Consider the following 13,333-nt stretch of genomic DNA (forward strand, 5'->3'; position numbering starts at 1 on the left):
TCAGGAGAAGGATTTTGAATTCTATTCTGTATTTTACCGGGAGCCAGTGCAGAGCAGCTAATACAGGAGTAATATGATCCCGTTTCCTTGTTCTTGTCAATACACGTGCCGCTGCATTTTGGATCAACTGAACCCTAACCCTAACCCGATTCTTTACAGTGGTGCTGGAGGCCAAATTAATGCCATCCAGAGCTTCTATGTCATTAGAAAATGTGTTTTGGAGACGTTTAGGGCCAAGTATAATAACTTACAGTAAAACACTAAAGATTTATCAGTCATAGTATCAACTGACCATTAGTTACTTTTGCTATGGCTTAATTTGAATCTCACTGCTTTTCTTGGCAAGATCCACCTTGCGTAACATTTAAGCACTAGGATTGGCCAGGCGTCCATGCTCTCCGAGGTACAGGTAACCAGATTTGTTCACGTCCTGAACAATGGGCTATTCTGACCCTAAATACTCAAGTTCATTGCCTAACCTTAATCAGCTACCCAGGTTGGGGATTGCCAGGAAAAGCAATGGAATTCCTAATTACACAAGCCTTATATTCTAGAAGACCACGTATGCGGTTTGCAATGATAGCTGCCAGATATACTACTCTAAATTCTAAGTAATGGGTCCTCGACGAAAGACAAAAGCATTCTTCTTATTTTACGGCTGAAATGACAATTTGCAGATTGTTTCAGGAAAAAACCCTGCAATAAGTTATATAATGTTAAATGGCTTGGATGTTTATGGCAGCCAAAGAGGCAACCTGTATCAAGCTAAGTGAATATTCCTAGGAAACAAGAAGCACTGTCCACAAAACATCTGAAATTAATTATCCTCTGAATGATGTTACTCACAATGCCAATAACCCCTGGCACTTCATTCGGTTACCTGCGCTCCTGCTATTGGCCGGGCAGGTAGGACAGGAGACAGAGTTTGGTCTATCAGGACTGAATGAGTCAAGATTGACAGATTTCGTTACTTGGTGAAAAATTCAGGGTCAGTTAAATGTTGCACTGCCCTTGGCACATGATATTTTTCAGTTTGCTGTCTGAGATACAGCAACTACCAAACGGAGTATTCTGTGTTTAATACATCTGCAGCTGAAATAAAATAGTTTTATTTTATACCAATGCAGCATCTCCGCCTTGTCCTATATTACAGTTCTGAATATGCAGCTCTCTCCCTTAACCAGGTGTTTACTGCATTAAATAAATGTCAGCTTATGTCTAAATTGCTTCCTGGGTGCGTTCCTGCCACCATATCTCTCTCTCCATGTCTGTCTTCTTAATGCACTCCTAAACGATCATATATTTCTCTAAGTAGGGATTAAAACATCTATTTGGCTGCAAGTCAACATACACTTATGCCAGCAAACCCACACACGGAAGCCTCATAGTTTCCTATAGCTGACTCCCCATGCAGTCACTGGCCACCAACAGACTGGACAGATTTTGATGAAACAAGGTTTTGGAACACAGCGAGTCGCTCTGGAGCATGTGTCACCAGGGATGAGGCAGCCAACTACTTCAGCAATTGATTTCCAGCTGACACTCAAGTGTTTCCCTGTGAAAGATGACCTGTCAGTGCAACTCTGGGGAACATATCTAGCGGGGCATCACATAGGGAAACTCATGCGTGAGATGGCAGGTAGACAGGCACAGGAGACCCTGAACTGGGCCTATTGGGGAGCCTATCCTATGAATAGCCCCAGGTCAATGGAAGCTTGCTAACAAGCCAGGCAGGCAAGTTGTATTTTATAATTTGAAGGTAGGACTGCAGTTCGCTCAGTGTAGACTGAGTGGTAATGCTATAGAGCAGTATTTTAAATAGTGAGTGATTTGAAATAGCCTAAAAATGGATTGTTGTATAACTTTGTTAGCTGTTACTATGAATTTGCTATTGCTGATAATTTGCTTTCAAATCATTTGCTTTCAACTTTATAACTTTAGTTTGAGAGGCCATATACAATTGTGTATATTCGCTGACATATAAGCATTATCAAGATAGAAAGATAGAAACTTCATGTGGCACTATACACTTGACAGCAGCGTAAATTGTATCAGAGGTTTAGTCCTCCTCCACTTTCCCGCAGTTGCAGTGCCTGCTCTTGCCCCGACTCTCCAGGGACCAGAAACTGTCACCATGATCTTCGAAGCCAGAGCCATATGTCTACTTGGCAGCAGTAAAGTCAGTATAACTTTTTCTCACCACGGATGACTTGGCCATTTCCTACTGGCCACTTGCCAGAGAGGTGGCAGGATTCCGTCCTTAGTCCGTCTGGAGTGGTTAGAACGGTATGTGTTGAGACTTGTTCGGGTCATAGCCTTTTGTAACATCAAAAGGGTAAATTAGATCTGAGATCTCACAGTCTGTCACAGTTAGTACAGCTGGGATAGGCAGCCTTTAGCAAAAACAATATGTTGCTGGTTTTGTCAGTATAAGGATAACATACACTTTCAATGGAAATCGACTGAACATACATGGCATATTATTTTTACTAAATACTAGTTTATGCTTAAAAAGTGATGCATGTATTATTTTTGTGTGTTTTATACATGTCACATCGTCACTTCATGACATTTGATATCAACACACTCAAGTGTGGGACGCCCTGTTTCGGAGTTCAATCAGGACAGAAAAGTGAATGAAGAAAAAGATCATCTTTATCATAACAGATGAGTCTTTGGCACTTACACTCTTCAGGGAAATTTGTAATCGAGGGGCGTCTGCTCTGAGCAGCTGATGACGAAATGATGAATCTGCAAAGACTGGCGATGATGGGGAAGTGGAGGGGCGCAAGTAGCAGCAGCATTAACCTACTAAAGACAGAGATAGAGACATATTTAAAAAGACACAGCAGCGAGATGATAGGTGTGTCGCTGTGCTATTGAATGGGTGTGATTAGCGGACGAGAACATCTGATAAACATGATTGACATCCCCAGACAATGACAGCAAGGAAATGATGAGTGAGCATGCGTGAGTAGACTGAACTGCAGGATATATGGGAAATATACTACAAGCCTAAGCATGCAAAAGATCAGTCTTCCTAACTAAACTTTTGTTGCATGCAATTCTTGTTTTTCCTTCCCTGTCACCTATTGTCAGCAGCTCTAATGAAGGCTGACAAATGCCTCCCAAAAATGTAAATGCATCAGTCCCTCCAAGATGCCTACGTTATCTTTACTCCTCCAAAGTGTAACTAGGAGAACAATGTGAGTGCGAGCCAACGAGACAAAATGTAAATGTAAAAAAAAATTCTCGATCTGTCATAAATACAATTCATCCAAGTGTTTGTCTTAGTTTGTCTTGCTAGCTTTCCGCTTGCAAGCTAACCTGTTATTGTTGTAACTACACTGCTTAAATACACAAGTTATTCTTCTTATGGCATTTTTGGTATTTACCAAACAGCCCCAGGTACATTATGTCATACAATATGGGATGGATGGTAGAGATAGGAAAGATATTGAAGTTAACAACGTGTAAGCATTCATTGAACAAATCAAAACGTTTATTACATCAGAGTTGGTCACGCAAGAGTAAAAAATACTGTGCATTAAGAATATAACACTACACCAATAAAATATTTATGTAATTATAGTGGAAACCACACATCTCTCTATGTCAAACTGATCACGATAAACAGATGATTATTTTAACCAATTATATTTGTTTTTCTTAACTTCTCGGACAGCTCATGATCTGATCACAAAGGACACAAATTCAAGACCAATGTGTCTTGAATTTGCTTTTCAGATCATCTAACAGCCTTTGAACTCATCCAGATATTGGGCAGGCGTGTGGAGGTGTGAAAATTGGCAGGGTCTGAACATACACAAACTCCCTTGTCCCCATTTGTATGATTCAAAGCTTGAACCCTTACAAAAAGGGTACTAATTTGTCCTGCTGTGTGTATGAATATTTTTTGTGTGACGTAGACTTAACAAAGTGAGGTGACACTGAGTCATCAGCTCCATCCAAATTACGTTGACACCAAAGGCTATTGGGTCACTCTGTGTCTCAGCTCACCATGGCAGCTGCCAACACCTTGAAAGCCAAGGTCGCCCTTTAATAAAAACATCATAAAAATCTCTGCCATTATCCGGTTAAATGGTGCAGAAGATTTGGCTTTAACGGGACTACTTCCCCTCCAAGTGCTGTTGAATTAATTACGGGCAAAGTGGGAGGGATTCTTAAGCTAATCAGATGTTATTAAGAGTGTGTGTGTGTGTGTGTGTGTGTGTGTGTGAGAGAGACTGATGAAGTCAGGCTTTCCTGTGAACGATGGCTTAAGAGATAAGGCTTTGATTAGCATGATGTCAAAAGTCATGCATGTGTATTTTTGTTCTTTTAAATAATTAATTTATCCAGTCCAAAATTGACTTTGAGCCGCCATAAAGTAACCTCCACAGCTGAGGGATAGTGACCAATAATAAATCTTTGTGAAAGTGCTGGTCTTTGACGGGACTGAGTGACGGAGAGTTTCAACTATAGGAGGCTATTGTAGCTTATTAGCTGTGTTGCATCATTCACTTTTATTTAACATGCCCTATTGGAGTAGAAACTGTTCCACAAAAGAGGAATGTTTTTTAGACAGTTAGGAGACACGATTCGAGGGGACAAACGTGTCTTGTGAATAAACAGTGAATGAACTAAGCTAATGAGTTTACTAGCTAACGTTAAACTTCTTAGGTTGGAGAGCTTTTTTTCTTTACCATTTTATTGAACAAAACAATGTGCAACAGTGAACGAAATATCAGTGTTAAGAAAACAGAACAAGAGAGAAAATAGAGGATATCCAGGAAGTGTTAACTGCATAGTGCAAGCCAACACACAAGCTAGCAGTTAGGTTGTCAGCTACAGCACCAAATAGCGCTGTGAGTAGTCCCTACGCCACCAAGCTTTCAGCCCCATCTATTATGCATGGACGAGTGAATGTCACTTTGTGGTCTGACCGCTTTAGTTGTGACCAAACAAAAAGAAATGGCCTACATTAGCCTTTTAAAGCGGTTTTAGTGTGTTTTTATATTCACACTGTCTTACTGTATTGTAAACAAACCAAGACTCATTCAATGGACAGTTTTGGTGACTGACATCTTACATTATTAGTGCTACATGGACCATCAGGCGAAATTGTGAGTTTAATGTACCTTCTTTGGTTGTTGTAAAGTGGTCATGAAGAAATAATATGACCAACAGTGGTCAAACCCAAGTGTTAATGGTATGGTGCCTGCTGGCTCAACAGTGTGGCTTAGTGAAACATATAAATGGAACAGAGACATTGTTAAGTTCCACCTGTGTCTTTGCTTGATCAAACGGAAGTTGTTAGTTAAGACTGAAACTGGACTTTATCTAAAAAATACATAATGATGGACAGGTAGAAACAAGAAAAGAGGGATAATTCAGGGAAAATGCCAACATTCTGACATGGTAACTTTATGCTGACATGAAATACAGTTACCATTGTTAACAATTGATATTCCATAATTTGAATAGTTCGAGTTGCTTGTTTGTGAGATTTTGAATCAGCAGTTAGGACAATTTAGTATGTAAATCAGTTATATTCAGTTATCATTTTTTTTTTATTCATTAGCCATATGCCAGTGAGAACAAAGGCGCTAACTTCATTGTATTGATCACTTTGGCTACTTCAGCTCGCTCGACAGTTTGCTGGTGGTACTCAACATATCACTTATAGCTTTTCCAGCCTGACTTGGGGGAAATAAAGCCAGACTGGAACAGCCCTGTATCCTCTGAGGAAGACTTGTTTAGAGTGTCCAGGCTCAATAGCTCAGATATACATATATATAAGACAACAATCTTCCTTTGTCAAGCAAAATATTTCAGCTAATGTCAGGCCGTGTTCAAACCACCCTGTGGTACTACAGAAATAAAACAGGCAATAACTTTGTTCCCATGAGACCACTGCAAGTGTGTGTGTGTATTAGGAGGTACCACTGAGAGGACTCTAGCAAAACACAGATTGTGTTGCATCAAATTTGTTGGGTTACTCCACAACATCATCTGGCAACACACTGTGTTGGATACATATGGGTAAGTGCAGGAACATGCTAGAAAGCTATCAACCATCAATTTCCCAGTTTACCCCTGAGAGAAACGTCCAATTAATAAGAACTGAAAGCTTTTCAGAGAAAATGGCAAAACAATGATTTGCTTGCTATCCCAAACATGTAGGAAAAAGATAATAATAATAATAATAATAATAATAATAATAATAATAATAATAATAATAATAATAATTGAAATAATAATCGAAATTGCCAAAAGCTAGCCTAAATAAAAAGTTCCAAATAACATGTATAATTGCTGGAACATTTAAATAAATACAGTTGGAATTCAGTTTTGTTTGGCATTAACACATCTCTGAATACAGTTTATATTTTGTTTAATTGAAGGATGTTGTGAAGAATGGATCACATTGTATTGATGGAAACATGCATTTGTGACAAACTGTAAAGGACTGAATTTAGTGGTATTGTTATTTATTTAATTGATGTTTGAAACAATTACTTTTATTCGTAAATCAACCATTATTTAATTTCAAAACTATAAAAAATATAACCCTGTTTGTTCTAGTCCAATCTTAGGCCATGGCATTTTGTGTGTGATGTTTCTTTCATGGGTAATGTTCAAAACGATCTGGTACGTAATTCATCTGTGCAGGAATATTTGTGATCAGGATATAGAGATGCTTTATCCGGAAGAGAAATCAACCATGACGTGAGAGCAGTGTGTGAATGTTAATGTTTTCACCAAGAGACAATAACATATTAATGTAGCCTCGGGCAAACTACACAGGCAGTACAAGGAGACTATTGAGATCAAGAGACATGACATGGACAAGTCATGATTTAGCCTAATCATCTCGAACCTCTGGAGGTTTTATCCTTTATTGCAATCTTGTTTGTTGCTGGTCTTGGTAGATGTCCTGCAAACACAACATATGAAGGATTATTTACCATAAAGTGGGGCTCATCCCTTGAGGACACTGAGGTGAAAAAACACAGTCTAGAAATCATTGTCAGTGTCTCCCATCACCTCCCCTTAAGCTCTAAAATCAAGATTGATGATGTGCATGATGCAGGAGTACAATGGCACCTCATTCTGCACTCCCTCTGTGTCTAGGAGTTTTCTTCTAAGCAGATAGAAAGCTGTGATATTCAAAGTGACACTCAATTAGCTGTGCACTGGTAGCGGGACACAGATTGATAGGATGGCTTTGTCCCCGAATGCAAAAAAACCTATCCAGATATTGTCTTTAGAGTCTCACAAGCTAGTTTCTTTCCCATAAAGATTAACCAGAGACATGAGTAAGGTGAGCTCCGATACTCATATCATAAAATAAAGACATATTTGTTGTCAAAAAGAGTTTATGTTTTAAAATATCTTTGTTATTCAGACTAAAAAATGCTGTGTTTTTTGGCCATCAGTCACTCATGAAGCATTTAAAGGAAATAAATGTGAGCTACTACTTGTTACTGTTCTGCTGCAAGGACAGAGTCTATTCATAATTTCATTCTGCTCACGTGCTTTTTGCAGAAGCTTCAGTGTAATGGAAAAAATAATTATACTATCACACTGTGCTAATGTTCCCTTAGTAGTAATCAGCAGTGTTACTTAAAACAGCATATTTATAGGTGGTCTGGTACCCAAATAACCCCAGACGCTGCTATTTAAGCTACTAAAAGGATCATCAATCGAAGAATTTGTCTTTCTACAACCTGTCTCAAGTCTACATCGAGCTCATTTACAGCCCTCCTAAAGAAGTCTAATGCAACAGCCCAGAGAGACTCAGACCTACCAAGTATGTGAGGCCGATACTTTAAATTTGTTTTTGATCCGATACTGACAGGTAATACAGGGCCAGAATCGCCAATATCAATATGATACTTTTTATTATTAGAAGTGACTTTTGTACTTTCATGTTGCTTTAAACTGTTAATTACTTAATCACAAGCATGTTCAAACACAGGACAACTTATAAAGGCAAATATGTAATATGCAAACATGAAAAAAAGAGGTTTCTGTTTCATTAAACAAAGTCCAAAAAGTAATGTGTTAAGAACAATACATGATTTAAAACTTAAATAACAAAAAAAAGCAGCTAAAACTACCCTCAAATATCATTCACAGCTGTGAAATAGCTTCAAACGATGCTCCTCTTTCATTAAGCAGTCATGTATCGCTCGGAATAACTAGTCAGGTTGCGAGACGCGTGTGTTGTTGGAATACACAGCAGTGAGGAAAAAACACCAATGACAGTTCTACTCTTTCATGTAAAACACATGTGTGGAGAAGAGATAAAATGATCTTACAATTGATCTTCACAATGAGATGTAGGTATCTTAAGAGTCGATATTTATGTTTCAATACGGCCATCCGTACTGCCAAAATCTGGTATTGCTGTACTAATTTATATCAGTCAATTGTTGAGCTGACTAGTGATGGTCAGTAACTAAGTGAATTCACTCAACTTCTAGATTGGGTGGGTCCAACACCCAGTTGTGTGTCAAGTTCTTTATAACTTCTTAGTGACTACTGGCTAGTTTCAGACTTGTCGTCTACCAATTCAGGATTCACCATTAAAACTTAAGTAATGTCTTAACTAGTAAACATTTAACAACATGTAAATCTGTTGCTAGAAAACCTTTTTAGTGATGTCCAATCCACAGATATCAACTATGAACACAGAAAGTCACTGCAGTATCATTGCTGTAGCATAACATTAGGAGGCAAAACATATTCATATAATTTAGAATGAGTAGAACAACCTATGTCATTCAGTATAACATTATCAAAACTTCTACATGAGAAAAAACAGGTTCCTTAAGTCATTTTTTGACATTGTTGTACTTTGAGTGTTTGTGTTTTGTGCCATGTCAAATAAATACTTTACTTTGTAAGTTTAATTAATTTTTTTAATTATCTAAAGTGTGAACCCAGCCCCTGAGGGTAATATCTTTGGCGCCTGCATATATGCAAGAGGAAGCACACATTTATTACTTTCTTCACTAAACCCACAATCTAAACCGCATTGATTAAAAGTACTACAAACAGAGACACTGTTAACCAATCGCACTAAAAAGAATTGCGGCTTTCTTAAATCTTATTGACATTTATTAGACAGTTCTGAAAATGTAATCTGTTTTGATACAGAGTTTAACCACTTGTCGAAATCCCTTCTTATCAAAAAGCTTCTCCTCTAAGCTTTGTGTGAACTCCATTTAAGGTCCACTGTGAATTCAAATCCACCTAGGTTTGTCTTCAGCCAGTATTTGAAGGATTACCTCATCCACTCCACGAGACAGTGGCACTTGGCTGCCCAGGCCTCCAGAGGGAAACTACAAGAGTTGTAGTTGTTCTAATACTGTCAACACAAAAGCGCTTTCCGCACCCACGCTCAGGGCCACACATTAAAATATGAGACTTAATTAATTGCAGTACCTCAGGTGTTACTTACTTGTTACATTAAGTTGTGTGTCAGGCAAACAATACACTACTGAAGGCACAGGGCTGCAATTCAAAATATTTTTTATTTTATTTATTTGTTATTATTGCTTAATAAAGCAGCTTAATACTTTATTAATACTGTAATATATCGGATACTATGAACCCTTGAACTATGACTTTTACTGATTGAATGCCACTCACTCAGCAGTAATCCAAAATATTGGTAATAAAACAAAAAGTTGTGTCGTCTGTACTGCATAGGGTACTATTTAAACAAGATTCACTTGATAATGCCAGATTTACTAAGAAAGTGATAACTTGATAAGATGAAATGCAGCACCCTGAAGACACCTGTGAGACAATTAACTTGATTATCAGTGCCATTCATTAATCGCTGACAGTTTGTCAACCTCATTATGTCAATTTGCAGCATGTTCGTGCAAATTGCATGTGGTGGAATGTCCAGGTGCCGAGCGGCTTCTGGTCACCTGTTCTAGCTTTGTTGTTGGGACTGTAATTAAGAAGCCCATTATTTCTGATTAGCGCTCCTTTGCATAATTAATGAATAGGGAGCTATGTCCAGATGGCTATTTCATCAAAAAACATTACTCATCTTGTTGAGCAGGACCTTCAAAGTGAAACATAGTTTGAGCATATACAAAAAAAACTTTGATGTTTCAGGCACTTAAATAATATGATTTAGGCTTCAATGTCTAGTTTACCAGCAAACTTTACAAAAAAAGGTAAATAAATAAAAATGTTCTCCTGTGATTATGTTTGATAGAAATGTGATAGACCCCTTTTGTCAATGTCCCAAAACAACATAAATGGAATACAACCAATTTCAGTCTCCATCCAATTTTTTCTTGGCCTCCGGTTTTCCTCCTCAGTCCTCTGCTCTGCAGTCTGATCAAAACTCCCAGGAGTCCACCCCTGACCTCAACTCTTTTAACCCTGACTAAGCTCAGTGGCAGTTACTGTTTTATCACCTGCAGAAAGCACCAACTTTCCTTCAATCCTCGCTAAAACTAATTAAAGTTGGGGCAGAGGAAGCGCCTGGCGAGAGAGAGGGAGAGAATGAGGTTGAGTGAGTGATGTTGGGAAGGGAGAGAGATTAACTACTGCAGGCAGAGCACTGTCTCTCAGCCACTAATCCTTAATGTCACAGATATGCAGTAAGCTGGGGCCTTTGTCAGTTAAAGACTGCCTTCAGATCTACCCAACTCTTTGTCTGCTGCTGTGCATCTTCCTCCCCTTATACCTCTGTGCTGTACCCTCACTCTTCAAACTCCTTGGATCAGGAATAAACATGGGAGCACTCACTTTTCCAGGCAAGATGAAAGGCTACTGGGGGTAGAAAGAAGCAGTTCATGCAGCCTGAGATGACTTGCCATAACACCAGATGGATAAAAGAGCATGGAGAAAGAGAAAAGTGGGGACGAGGAGGCTCTATTTTTCCTCTCAGTGTTTACATGTCACAAGGTGATTTCTACAGATTTGTTTCACACCTTATTAAAAAGTTCCACTTTATCCTGGAGGAGTTGCAAACTTGATTTACTTTGACTAAAATGTGTTGTAACTTAATAAAATGTTAATTTTAATGAATACTTGAGTATAAGGACGTCAGTATGCTTCATACAAAGTGTTTCCGATTTAGTGCTCTATTTGCTGTCAGGCATTTTTAGTAACTTTTTAAAACCGACAATCTTAAACAAACACCTCATACAATAATTGGTCAGGTGGCAAAAGATGGCAGGGTTTTTACCTCAGTACAAACAGTAAGTGAAAACATTGCTGTTCAAATGTAGTTCAGTACGTAAAACAGTAAGTGAAAGCATCAGCGTTTAAATGTACCTCAGTACGACCAACAGTAAGTGAACACATCGCTGTACGTACGGCTGCAATAACTTGGTATATAACTTGCCATACACAGTTTATAAGGTTTATTACTCAGCTGCTATTTATGTCACAGTTGAGCTAACAACAGAGCTTTCAGTCACTATTGATGTGAATCAAATTCAGTGTTCATCTACTAAACACCTCTTTTGTACATCACATCATTCCATGAAGAGTCATGAATAGGGCAGAAAAATATCTCTATTAGTTCACACAGTTGTACTGTACAACTATACAATTTCTGTCTCATAATTATCTACAAACTCGTACTCTGAGAGAGGAGGGTCAAATAAAAGTGGTGCAACACAGCTATTAGGCTACAATAGCTTCCTCCATTTTGAACTCTGGCTCTTTGTTCATTTAAAGGTCAGCACTAGTAAGATTGTTCACTATTGGTCAATGGCACAAATCTGCATGTCAAAGTTCACCAAAGTTTCAAAAATAATTCACCCAGATTTGATAGCAAAATGCTGCCATTTTAGAAACTGGCTTGACTGGGCCTTAAGATTATTTTCTTTAATCTTCACACAACTTCTCTTGTGTACAGCCAACGCAGCACCATAATGGTCTTCAAAGAAGTTACCATAATTGCGTCTCAGCTCTCGCCATGACACCAAGCTTCTTGCCTTTGAGTGTGCCCCCTGAGAACATGTATTTACACAATTGCCTTTAGATGAGTTTGGACGACCATCGTATGACCGAAGTCATTTGATCAGGGCCTTAATGATACGTCTTAGATCAGCATGCAGCCTGTCCAAGTCCTTGCCTGGTTCCAGACCTTTGAATTGCTCCCTACATCTCACATTTCTTCTCAAGTCAGTCACAAATCAAGTGGCAATTTGGTATCATTATCAGGCTACCCAAGACCAACAGAACAATGGCAATGCTTAAAACCACTTGATTTATTCTTTGGAGCTTAGCGGTGAAGAGTGAACAACTGAAAAGTCTCACTTGTGCAGTGTTTTACAGTTATGAATCAATTAACTAAAAATAAAATAAACAAGGCATATCATACATTGCCATATTGTCCAGTTCATAGTTTTAATGAGTAGGCCTACTCACTTAACCATATCAGTATGATGTGCCTCTCTTGTGAAACAGCAGAATGAATTACCATCAACAGCAATTAGCTAATTGAAGTGGATCAGTCCTTAGTGTGCTCAGGGTCAGTGCCAGTACAGGCAAATGACCCCCCCCCCCCCATCAAGCAATCATAGGGTCCTTTAATCTCTAGGTGGTTTCTGAGAGCACCAAATTGACATTTGTCAAGAGTTCCAGTGTCTTTACTGTACATGCCATTTCCATAACTGACGGTCCTTATCGTGCTCCCCGCCTAAGGATCTTATCTACTTCGCTGACTAAAATGCAATATTCATTGATTGCATAATCTGTGTATGGGATTGGTTTTGATAGCCAGAATTAATATGCAAGGATGTTTGGAGTGCGCTGTGAGTTGATGAGACAATTGTGCTAGCATGCATAACTGATTGCACAAAGCTAAGCCAGTTAGACATGCATAGTTATAAATACGTCTTGTTTGCAGATTATAAGGTTTATGGGTGATTCATATCAATCACTGCTAAAAAGATTATTGCTTTAAAGCACAAACAAAATATGGCACGAACGATCTGATATGCTTTCAAAAAATATATAATATTTGTCACTGTCACCGTGGTAAAAACAAACTACTCAGCAAAAACCATTAGTTTTAATATGTTTTGATAACATTAATAATCGAAGTAGAAACTGTGCATGAAAAACATATTGGTATCCATTATTGAATCAAATATTTGTCAACTTTAAATGAAAAGTGAAATAAGTCATGCTTGAGAAGATGATAAAAAGCTCACTCTGGATTTATGGAAAGCTCTCAATCATGCAGCCTTTTGATTTGTTTGTCCCCTAGATTGGACGTTTCCCCCTGTGATGACAAATCATTGTTTACATGTTGATAATAGTATTTTTAAGCCTCTTG

This window comes from Cottoperca gobio, chromosome 21, assembly GCF_900634415.1.
Source record: "Cottoperca gobio chromosome 21, fCotGob3.1, whole genome shotgun sequence".
Lineage (NCBI taxonomy): Eukaryota > Metazoa > Chordata > Actinopteri > Perciformes > Bovichtidae > Cottoperca > Cottoperca gobio.